Source organism: Ursus americanus, chromosome 3, assembly GCF_024610735.1.
Source record: "Ursus americanus isolate L20-20 chromosome 3, mUrsAme1.1.p, whole genome shotgun sequence".
NCBI classification, from domain to species: Eukaryota; Metazoa; Chordata; class Mammalia; order Carnivora; family Ursidae; genus Ursus; species Ursus americanus.
The window spans coordinates 36,826,190-36,837,747 of record NC_142129.1 but is presented as its reverse complement, the minus strand read 5'-3'; the positions used below and the strand labels follow the sequence as shown (position 1 = coordinate 36,837,747).

General features: G+C 42.0%; 1 protein-coding gene across 3 annotated transcripts in view; it reads right to left on the bottom strand.

The window, feature by feature from the left end:
- Nucleotides 1–10,564, bottom strand: part of IMMP2L (inner mitochondrial membrane peptidase subunit 2) — an 825,524-nt gene extending 814,960 nt beyond the window's left edge. For all 3 annotated transcript variants that reach the window (XM_087860894.1, XM_087860895.1, XM_045792831.2), the window contains exons 1-2: nt 10,520–10,564; nt 9,923–9,994 (exon numbers count right to left, since the gene is read on the bottom strand). The gene's annotated coding sequence lies outside the window, so the exon portion shown is untranslated. The remainder of the gene's footprint in view (nt 1–9,922; nt 9,995–10,519) is intronic.
- Nucleotides 10,565–11,558: the final 994 nt, after the last annotated feature.

The window sequence follows — 11,558 nt, the reverse complement described above, 5'->3', positions numbered from 1 at the left end:
TCCAAAGACAGGGAGAAAATTTGGTACAGACAACCGACAGAGAAGGCTGGTAATGGAGAAGGAAGTAAAAAATTCCTAAAAAGGGAAATCAGCAGGAAAATCCATATGAGAGAGCAGAAAGAAGAAAATAATCCTGAGATGTTCTGAATTTATTGGTCTACATAATGTAAAAACCATATGAAATTATCCTAAAATGTAAAAGATAATATTACAAACATTTCCCTTCTTTTAAAAAAAAAAGTCTTTGCTGTGCACAATTCTAAAAGTAGAACACTAGAACTTGATAATATGTTTACAATGTTTCCTCTAGCTACAAGCAAGATGATTTTTCAAAAGCTGACCATACATACTTCAAACATTTTTCAAAAGAAAGATATATAAAAGGATGTGTGTCAAAGTGCCATTACAAAGACCTAGCTCTCAAAATACACTTTTAGATAAAACTGCAAAGACTAAATTTTTATGATTTATTACATGGAAGAAACATGTACAGTTTTATCTTCTGGGCATTCGTAATCTAAGGCAAAAACCTGCTAAGAGTTACCAAACTGGGCAGGAGTACAATGAGATTCCTTTCTTTTTTCTCTCTTTTTTTTTAACCTTTAAACCATTTTAAAGGTTTTATTTATGTATTTGTCAGAGAGAGAGCACAAGCAGGGAGAGCGGCAGGCAGAGGGAGAAGCAGGCTCCCTGTTGAGCAAGGAGCCCAATGCGGGATTCGATCCCAGGACCCTGAGATCATGACCTAAGCCAAAGGCAGACGCTTAACTAACTAAGCCACCCAGGTGTCCCAGGAGTACAATGAGATTCTGAAACAGTCATACAGGAATGACTGTGGAGTGTGTGTGCTTGCATGTTTTGGTCATCAATAAGAACAGGCAAAGCACCTGGCAGATCCAAACATCTGAGTCATTTAGGAGAAGATAAAGGTGATCGTGGCAAATCAGAGACCCACTGGACAGGCTTAAAGATGGCTCTGGCAGGAGCCACCACCACCATCAATACCACCTGAGCAAATAATGACCCTCTGCATCTGAAATTTCAGGGGAGGCAAAAAGACTGGAGTTGTGCTAGTGATCCAATTCAGTTCGGCTAATAGCAATTACACCGATGAAGTACCAAGCATTCAGTTAAAGGTGCCATAAGACAATAAAGAATAAGATGTAGCCCCTACTTTAAAAGTTTCCAGTCTAACATAGTGAGATACATCCACAAATGAGTATAATCCAGGCAAAGTAGAGCAAACGTCAAGAAAGAGAGTTCATCAAGGAAACAGACTGTCTTGGAAATAACCTATGGTTACTCAGTTGACCAACAGGGTCTTGCTGTGGTTACTCTTCTTGCTCATAATTTTCTCCCAGTAGATGTACTACTTCTACACTAGAAGATGTGAAAAACTTGAAAATTTTATCTGCTGCTTTAATGTTTCACAAATGATTTTCCATAAATTCTTCACTGAAACTCAAAGCTATGCTATGCCGGGTAGAGGTTGTCATCCTGTCAGTCAGCCAACCTCCCAAGATGGTCCCCAATTGATACATGCCCCATGGTGGTGTGTGACTTCCAAGGATAGGTCATAAGAGACACTACAGTTTCCACCTTGGTCTCCTGTATGTCACTCTGGGGAAGCCAACTCCCATGATGAGGGCAGCCCCATGGAAAGCTCCTTATGGAGAGGAACCACATTGCCAACACCAACTTGCCAGGCATGTGAGAAGGCACTTTGGAAGGGAACATTTTAGCCCCAGGCATGTCCTCCAATAATTGCACCTCCTGCTGGCATCTGACAGCAACGACATGAGATCCTGAGCCTGAACCACCCAAACTACTGACCTACCGCAAACATGATATATTAAATGATTATTGTTGTTTTCAGCCACTGAGTTTTTGATTATGTTACAAAGCAACAGAGAACTAACATATGTGAGGCTCGGAGAAACTAACTTATCTCCTACCATGTAGGAGTGAGCACGGAAACCAGGTCTAGAATCCAATCTCTAGACTTTACGTTCAGTTTTCTTGCCATTAAACAATACTACTTCTCAAATAAAGCAAGTTATATCATAAGGATGATCATTTCTATGTGATTATACCACCAGCACTAATATACCAGGTATCTCACAGAAAAAAAAAAAACCAGCACATGTCCCTATATACTTGACAGACACGATGAGACCTGCAATGTAACTGAATTCATGGTATTCCATGGTACTTTGGGGGGTTTTTACTGTCTTCTGAAAAATTTTTTTTAAATGTACAGACTGTAAAAATAAAAACCTAGTTAGAGCATTTAATACTCAACAATCACATTACTGACACTGAAAATAATTTATATACTGTACAATCTTAATCGCAATAAACATCTGTATAATTTTAAACAGATTTAACACGTCAGACAAGAAATGCTCAGTAGCTGATTGTATGGGGATTTGCATTTTTGCTTTAGGTCTTCAACATTTTAGCATTACACAAATGTAGTAAAACAGAGCAGCAAAATGTTCATGATGGTGAAATCTTCAATTTCAATCCATAAAACGGTTACTACCTTACAGGACAAGGTGGCCAGCTCTTAGCCTGTCTACTCCTGGAGAAATCCAACAGATTACTTTGTTGTCACAACCACATCTGCAGTAATGTCCCTTCACATAACCACCTCTTTTGACCCACACAATCCTACAAGGTGGGACAGGTTTACTATCATTCCCATTTTCCAAAGGATGATGGGGCTTAGAGAAGTCTAAGTAACTTAACTGAGGACATGTACTATTAAAAAGAATCACAAAAATCCAACCTATTAAAAAAAAAAAAAAAAAACCCACCCCAGCCTATAACTTTTTAGCTCCAAGTCCCAGAATTTTCTTCTGCACCATATTTCAGCCCATGGTTCTCTACCGAGGCTGCCATTAGAACACCTGGGGGCACTTTGAAAAACATCAGTACCTGAACATCACCCCCAGAGATTGATTTAATTGCTCTGGTCTGTTTAAGCCATCTAGCATATATACACCGGCGGTGGTAAATTCACAGAAAGCTTAGACTACAAAAGGAAAAACTGCAGATATCTCTCTATGTAAGCTGAAACAACTTTATCCCCCAAAGCTCCCTGAAAGACACAGATAACTTGCAATAAACCATAGAACAAGGAGGAAGAGGAGATGAAAAACTCAAACCCATTCTGACACTATCATGGGGCCACCAAAGAGTGTTTTATTCCCTCAATCCCACTCCTTGAACCTCATCATCACATGCCTTAACTCCACTGCAAGTTCTAGCTCACGTGTTGCCTCCTCCATGAAGTCTTCAGGATCACACAGAAGAAAGGCCATTTTTTGCAACCATCTTACTTTGAACCTCTGTAACAGCATGCATTGCTTAAGTCATTTACTTACACATCCATTTCTCTCACTGACCTGAGGAGTCCTTAAGGGCAGGATCCCTGTGTCATTCATCCTTCCCATCTTATGTATCTTTTCATCTTATATAGCCTTGAAGATAGCACATATTAATAAGTGTGGCTAAATCAGATCATTGTTTATGTTCGGCAGGGTTAATTTCCCCTTAGCCTCCTAGTACACACTCCTTTGAAATTTCTGAGTTTTTAATAAAAGGGGACTTTTTTCCCTCCACAAGTGGATTAGGTCAGAGAATAATGTATGCAAAAAGGCCAGATGTTGGGGAGAGCAAGTTAGCAGTGGAACTTTGGGCCAGGAAAAAAAAAGGGTACATAGGATATTGAAAAGTGGGGTCAGGTATGCATTTTGTTTGTTTCAAAGGGAAGATTAGGCAAAGACAGTGACAATCTAATTTTTAGTCACAAGAAACATGACAAAGAACAGTGATTACAGGTAACCACCTTTTCAACGCCTCCCTATGGGACTCCTTCTTCTCAGCATACATACATGCTCTCTCTCCCCTCAAAAAAAGAAGTCTGCCATGGTGGTTCTCATCCTTAGACATGTATTAGAATCCCTTGGCAAGCTTTGAAAATTCTGGACTGAAGATCAATGAAGTCAGAATCTCTGAGGAGAGGCCCAAGCACACCTACTCTCTCCTCACTTCCTCCCCTCCTACTCACTCTACCCATGCAGTGTAATCTCTGCCTCCACCAGTACAATGGAACCACTGACATCTAACAGGCACTTTACAATCTTCGAGTTTGTAGAAATAACTTGATGATTCATAGCATTCCATTCTTAATTGAGTTCTACTTCTTGAAACTCTGCAAGTCAGTCTGAAAAGTTTTGCTTTGTCTTTCCTCCCAGCCTCTCTCAGCCATTCCCCTTCAACATCCTTATATCTGTCTCTGTCTTGGTTTGTCCTTAGAATTTCAAATATTCTCCAGGACTTACTTGTGAGCCCTTTTCTCTTCTCTTCCTATGCAGTTCCTCTAAGCACTTTTGTCCTTACCCACACCTTCAACTACTCTCCATACAGTAGGCGCTCCGAAATCTGCATCTCCAGCCTCCACATCCCTTGTGATGCTCCAAGACCTCATATCCAACTGCCTCCTAGACAGCCCCAACTCGCCAAGGATATGCCTGCAAGCATTTTAATCACATGTCCCAACATGAACTCATCAGCTGCCCCTCCAACCTGCTTCCTCTTTGCTCTCCCCTCTCAATACCCAAAAACCTGGCAGCTATTGCAGCACCCTCACTCCTCCATTCCTGTTACATTCAAACAGTCGCAAAGACCAGCCAATTTTCCCTACTCCTAAATATTTTTCCTAAACATTCTCATTTATCTCCACTACTTTCAGCCTTGTCTCAGCTCTCAGGTTCCCATTATCCATACTAATACACTGTCTGCTTGGGCCTCCAGTCTTGCTTCCCCACCTGGCACCTCACTCTCCCCAATCTACCCAGCACACTGCTTTCACGGTGACCTTTCATGTCACTCACAATGCTGCATGTGGCATAGGAAGTGTGCCCTGACTTAGCTATCTGGTTTCATCTCCTTTCACTCCTGACTTTGCCCTTCACACTCTAATATAACTGACCTACATACAGCTCCCTGAACACACCAGGCCCTCATAATGCCATACAACTACTCACGCTATTAGCCCTGCGTGGAAATGCTCTTTGCTGCTTGTCAACCTGCCCACTTCTACTCAGCTTTCAAGATTCAGCTCAAACACAACCACTGCTAAAATCCTCCCCTGGCATTTCCATCAGGGATCAGGAGCTCCTGTTAGCCTTCCTTTGTACTTATATCTCTGTTAGGGCAAATAGCACATAATATTTGAACTGTTGGTCAAGATGTCTATCTATTGTCCTACTAGACTAGAAGATCCTTGATCAAGGACAGTGACTTCATCCTTTTATCCTCAGCACAAGTTCAATGCACATAGCATATAGTTTAAAAGAAAAAAGGAATTAATGAACTGTAGGCCAATGAAAGGACAAGAAGATCAACTGGACTTCAAGTATAGAAGAAGTCCAGATCTTAAGGAAGTAGGGACACCTTTTATTAAGTCCCACCTACTAAAAAAACTGAAATAAATGATTATTCAGGTATTGTCAAGGTAACAAAAAAAAAAAAAAAAGAACTTATCAATAGACTAAGCAGGCAATAAAGAGGTAGGAATCAGCAGCTGACAAAAGATCAACAGAAAGGCCAGAGATAAAGGTGGTTCTTTCTACAGTCAAGTAATTAATTCATCGGCCTAAGCCCATGGACTGATCAAAAGATTGGCCCATTCCTCTGTCAGTGCACCATTCCTCCCCTTTGTCATTATTCTCCATAGCCTGTTCGAGCCTCCACTACTAAATTCCAGATTCCAGGGGTAATTTCCCTCTGCTGGAGCCACAGGTCCTACCAGTGGATTAGTCTGAGATATAAGGCAGGAGCTAGGGGCTAGGTTGGCAATCTTTGTTCTTGTGGCCAGGAACTAAAGGAAAGAAATGAAACTATTTACTGAGGGCCAGTTTTGTACTAGATACTGTGCTACTTTACACTCACTAAATCTCAGAGTAATCATGAGTTATTAACCCATTTTATAGATGAAGAATTTGTATCCAAGATCACAGCTAAGTAATCAGAGAACCTAAAAAACCCAGAGAGCCTGAAAACCCAGAGATAACAGCCTTTAGAGTATGTCTATACTCTTGACTGCCTCAAAATGAAAAGAGATGTAGTCTAGCTATTCTAAATTGGACTTCAGAATATATCACTCTCCAAAACACTATTATAAATGTTGGCTAAAGTCTACAGTATACCACTAATATGTAGTGGGCATACAATGAGTTAAAATAAGCTTTGGTGGGGCACCTTGGGTGGCTCAGTCCGTTAAGCGTTCAACTCTTGATCTCAGCTCAGGTCTTGATTTCAGGGTAGTTTTTTTAAAAACAAATAATAAAAAATAAGATAAGATAAAATAAATGAAATAAAATAAAATAAAATAAAATAAAATAAAATAAAATAAAATAAAATAAAATAGCTTTGGGGTCCTGATCTGGAAATCTAAATGCTACTTGTTATTTTATTCCTATAAGTACACTGTTCAACATGACCAAAAAAATGACTTGAAAATGAATTTCTGGAACACCATGGGCTCTTTAGCGAGGCTTTTCTTTAAGAATATTTTTCTTCCACAAAAAAATCACCAAGGATAGAAACTATTTTACCTTGTTAACTTGTAAGAACAATGACACTAGAAGACACCTGTGGGAAGTGTGCTTATCTGACCAGGTGCTCGTTTACAGTGTGCTGTCATTTGAATAAAACATCACACTAAACCCTACAGACCAGAGCTTATGATAGAATGCCACCAACTACAGCAGTACAGCTGATATGCCTATAATCTACTGACAAAATGTACTCCTTAGAAAAGTGAAACCAGATGTCTGGTGTAAAAATCAGATGTCTGTGGACTTGTCTTTCTTGGCTTTCAGAGCTGTATTAGATACACTAAATACACAGCTTAGCTGTATATTAAACCCACAACTTGGCAAAATCATGACAGTTTGGACAAGAAGCATCAGCATTTTTATTGTAATTCTTATAAACCAAAGACATTTCTGAAATAGAAATCCTAAATTTAAGCACTCAGCTAAATGTGGTACTATGTCTTTCCCACGTTAGGAACAGTGTCAGAGCTTTTAAACACATTTATAGAAACCTTTCCCTTCATTTTTCAAGCTGACACTCTTTAGACATGGCTGTAGAATGATTTCATGGTGGGGGGAGGGGATTCAAACCCCATCAGGTGTCAGTCCTTGTCCCAGAAATTCTAGGATCAGGTTTAACAGGAGATCACTGTGAAAATGCAAACACCCACCTTCAGGAATGTAAGTAAAGTATGGTAAAGTAAATAAGTAAAGTAAATGTAAGTATGAGATACCTTGCTTCAATTGCAAAGATCATTAAGAATGTGATAGGTGACCAGATAAAAAGGGAGGGAAATTAACAGCTAGTATCTATATGCCAGATGTTGTTTTTTGCACATTTTTTAATATATTCATTGTTCTGTTTTGACAGGTGAAAAGTTAGGGAGCAAAGTTTTAACTGGCTCACAAAGTCACAGAGCTAATGAGGTAAGAGCCAGGACTTGAGACCATTTCTAAAAGACTCTGAAAGACATGCCACTTCTACATTAAGACTGGGGGGTGGAACAGGACTGGTGGTACACAGCCAAGAATATGGAGGTAAAAAGAAGAAATTTACAGTTTTGCCAAGTAATAACATATAATCATGAAACAAAAAGTTGAAGAAAGAAACAAATAGTTGAGAGGGTTCATCTGAGAGTCGGTTCATAAGAGACTCACTTTCTACCTTTTATATCCCTGCAAGACTCATTTTTAAATAACTTTTTTTAACCCTACATATCCTTTGTAGCCAGAAAAAGTCATCTTCAATAAAAAATGAAGTTAAATGTACAGAAACTCATACAAGTGAACAGCCTAGTATTTATTTTCTTAAGTGCATCATCCTTAATTAACACTCCATGTTTTCTCATCTTATGTCATCTTTATGGAACAATTCAAAATATTATCCTCATCTAAAATTTTTATAGTGGTACATTTATTATGTTGCAAAATGACTATACCACTATAATGGCACTCCAACTGGTCTTAAGGGTTAACTTGCCTCAAGCTTATGCACTCCTTGCTTGCTGACCTACGTTCCTTGGTCTGTAGCCAAGCTAACCTACTTTCCTTGAGATTTGCAAACCACTGGCCTTGAGGAGTGAAGGACCAAACTTTCCCAGAAGATAACGCCTAATCACATTTGAAAACAGCTGCTGCTGATGCCAGCAAGTCTGTTCAGGATCATGTAGGCATACCAATAACCTCCTGGGCCCCAGCTTCTCCTTCATGTAGCACCCCCTGCCCCATTTTTCACGCCTTCCCCTTTAAAACTCTCCAGTTTCACCTGGACTGAGAAGATGGGTCTTTAGGACATTAGTCCACCATCCTCCCAGGTTGCTGGCTTCTTGAATAAAACAATCTTTCCTTTCTTGCTTGACTCTCACCTGTCTCTCAAGTATTGATTTTCAAGCTGCCAGCAGCCAAACCTGAGTTCAGAACTGATTCTCTGTACAGTAACAACAATATTCTAAAACGGGACACAAATCACCATGGTCGGTAATTCTCGAAAGCTTATCACTGAAAGTACTAGAAGGCAGAAAAACAGCACTGTCCTTCCACAACACTGTACAGACCTGCACATGACTAAGATCAACAGTATAGGGAAGGTCTTGTGCATTAACACTTAAGTATTCCAAAAATCCACAGAAAACTGGTGAAAGGCCTTCTCCAAATGGCCATCTCCAAACCCAGTCTCATCATTTTTACCGTCCTACTTATGTATCAGTGTTCCACGCTTTTGTGGGAAAAGATAATGAATATCTACTGAATCAACGAATGAACCCATCATCAATAAACAACTATTTTCTGGTTTTTCATTAACTATATGGTTATCTAGCACTCGAGTCCACACAAATAAGAACACAGGTTCAAGACACAGGCAGCCAATGTCAAGTTGCCACAGAGGGCAATTCTAGCTTTCCTGTGTAAGTGTCCAAGAATGGTTTGCTACATTCTTGCTTGCCACTAACCTGAATTTTAACTAATTTAAAACGTTTGTTTATGTGAGACACATAGGATGCATAAGGTATTCCAAACCTTCTGACAGGAGCTGAGTTTCATTTCACCAGTAAGAAGGTAGAAGGACATATACTGGAGAAGTGACAGAAAATTTGCACAAAAGAACCACTGAAAGAGATCACACTGAAAATTACAGCAAACCCCCAAGGGCTTCAGTGTGCTGTCTGGCTACTTTTCAGAAGTGAACAGAATTATCTGTGAGGGGTATCAAAATGAAAGTCAAGAGAAAAAGGCCCAGGCTGGTAATGTCACCCCCCACACCAAAAAAAACAAAAAAACACCCCACAAACCTTCCTCTAAGAGCTCATGAGAAGATCCCAAAAGAATTTCAACAGTTATCATATTGCTAATTAACTTTACCCTTTGGCGGTCTAAAGAATTTTTACAGGAGTCTCTTTTTAAAATGTAATGATCTGTGGGTGGGGTTCCTGTCAATACTCAAGCAGGACCAGGAGTCTTCAATACTACAGTCTCTGGGATTAATCAAAGTTAGCTTAGAGAGAGACATGACTGGAGGCAGACAACTGCAAGACCCACGTTCCAAAGACGGGAAGGGTAATGACAGTTTTCTGTCAGGTCAAGTGGCGAAAAGGGATCTTCGCCAATCTGCCGAACTTCCAGCCAGCTCTACAGACTCTAGGCCTGAAAAAGCTCTTGGGTTTGGAGCCTGTGACCCTTGAAGGTGGGCCTCCGGTTCCTGATGAAATGGTAGAATCAGGCCCCTAACTCCCCCAGGGGCAGTTCTGAATCTAAATTTTCTCTCCCTCTCTTACTATAGTCCTAGCTCCTTCCACCCCTGATCGTTCCTTACTTACCCTTTCTCCCGTTCTTCCTCGGTGAGAAGGGGTAAGTGGTTATTTTGTGCCCTCGCCCAATTTGGCCAAACCCTAAAAGTAAAAATGACAGAGACAGACAGGTGCTTTAAAATCCTGATGTTCAAGCCTCAGAAACTCCCACCACATGCCCAACAGTTCAAGGCAGAGGACAGCACGTCCCCACAGCGCTCCCTCACGGCCAAGGCTTGGAGCCGGAGTTGTCCCCTAAGAGGGGGACGCGGAGAGGGCGCGATCCGGGGGTGCCCACTTGGCGGGGAAGAGCGAGCCGCCTCCCGACTAGGTGTCGCCTCGGTTAGGCGCCGGTTTGCAACCTTCGTTAGCCTGAGGAGCCGGCGGCAGGGCCGGCCGCCGCGCGGGCCCTCAGATAAACACGCGCAAGCACACATGCTCGCGACACCGCAGGACTCGCGGCCGAGCAGCCCTCAGCCTCCCAGCAATTCCCGCCCCGCCGGGAGCCGACTCCCTCGTAAGGGTCCCAAGTCCAGGGGGCCGCCAGGTGTCGGCTGCTGCGCGCCCACCCACCCCCTCCAGCCTCTCGGAACCCCCGAACCGCCGCCGAGCTCCCGCCCTCCGCACCCGCTGCGCAGCTCAGCCCAGGGGAAGTCCCCACGCTAGCCCCGCCCTCCGCCAGCGCAAAGCTCCGCCTCCATTCCCCAGCGCGCGGGAGCCGCGCGAAGCTCCGCCCCCGGCGGAAAACCGGCACCGCCCCCTCCCCCCACGACCCCCCCGCCCCAGACCCGCCTGGGTTAGGCCCAAAACCCGTCGTGGAATTTCAAGGGATCAAAAGTAACATTCAGCAAGCAATGACCGAGCACTTACTCTAAATTCTGCACCGTACCAATGACAGAGAGGACAACAGAGAGCTGAAACTCTGAAACTGTGTCTTCAGCTCTCCCCCTTGTTACAGAGGTCAGGAAACGGAGACCCCATCAGTTGCTTGGAGTGCACATAGTGGCAAAGAGCCTTTCCAGTGTTCCCCCTCTGGACCCCGTTATTGCGCTTTTTCTACTAAAGTGTACACAGGAAAACTATTTCAATTTTGCTCTCTCTAGGCCAAGCCAAAAGGAATAATCCAGAAGAGGGGATTTACTTTGGAAAAGCTGGAATTTCATACCTAAGCTTTTATCTTCAAGTGGTACAGACTTACAGGTGGTTGTTAAAGCAACCAACCAACCAAGTGGAACCTAAACCTACCAAACAGACATAAAATATTTATCCTCTCTTTTATCCCTCCTCCAATTATATCTTTTATTATTTCTGTCTTTATCTTACTAATGGTGAGAAACTCTTCTGTGCATTTTCAAATCACTTAATACAAATGTTAGTACCGGGGGCTCTGGTACTTTGGTTCAGAATTAATTCTAAAAGTTTACGAACCTACTCAGAGACTCAAACGACCTGATAACGAGAACTCCTAGCATCTCCCGAGAATAAAATTGCTTTCCTGCAAAGAGGGTGTCGCCAGTTTTGTAGTTTTTCTCATTCATTACCGAAATAGTTACTGTAGGGCAAGTTCTACCCTGCCAGGGCTTAAGGATTTAATTGCATGAGCACTTAGCTGAGAGGACCACCATCATCAAATAGCAGTAGTGACCTGTCTGTAAATTTGACTGGA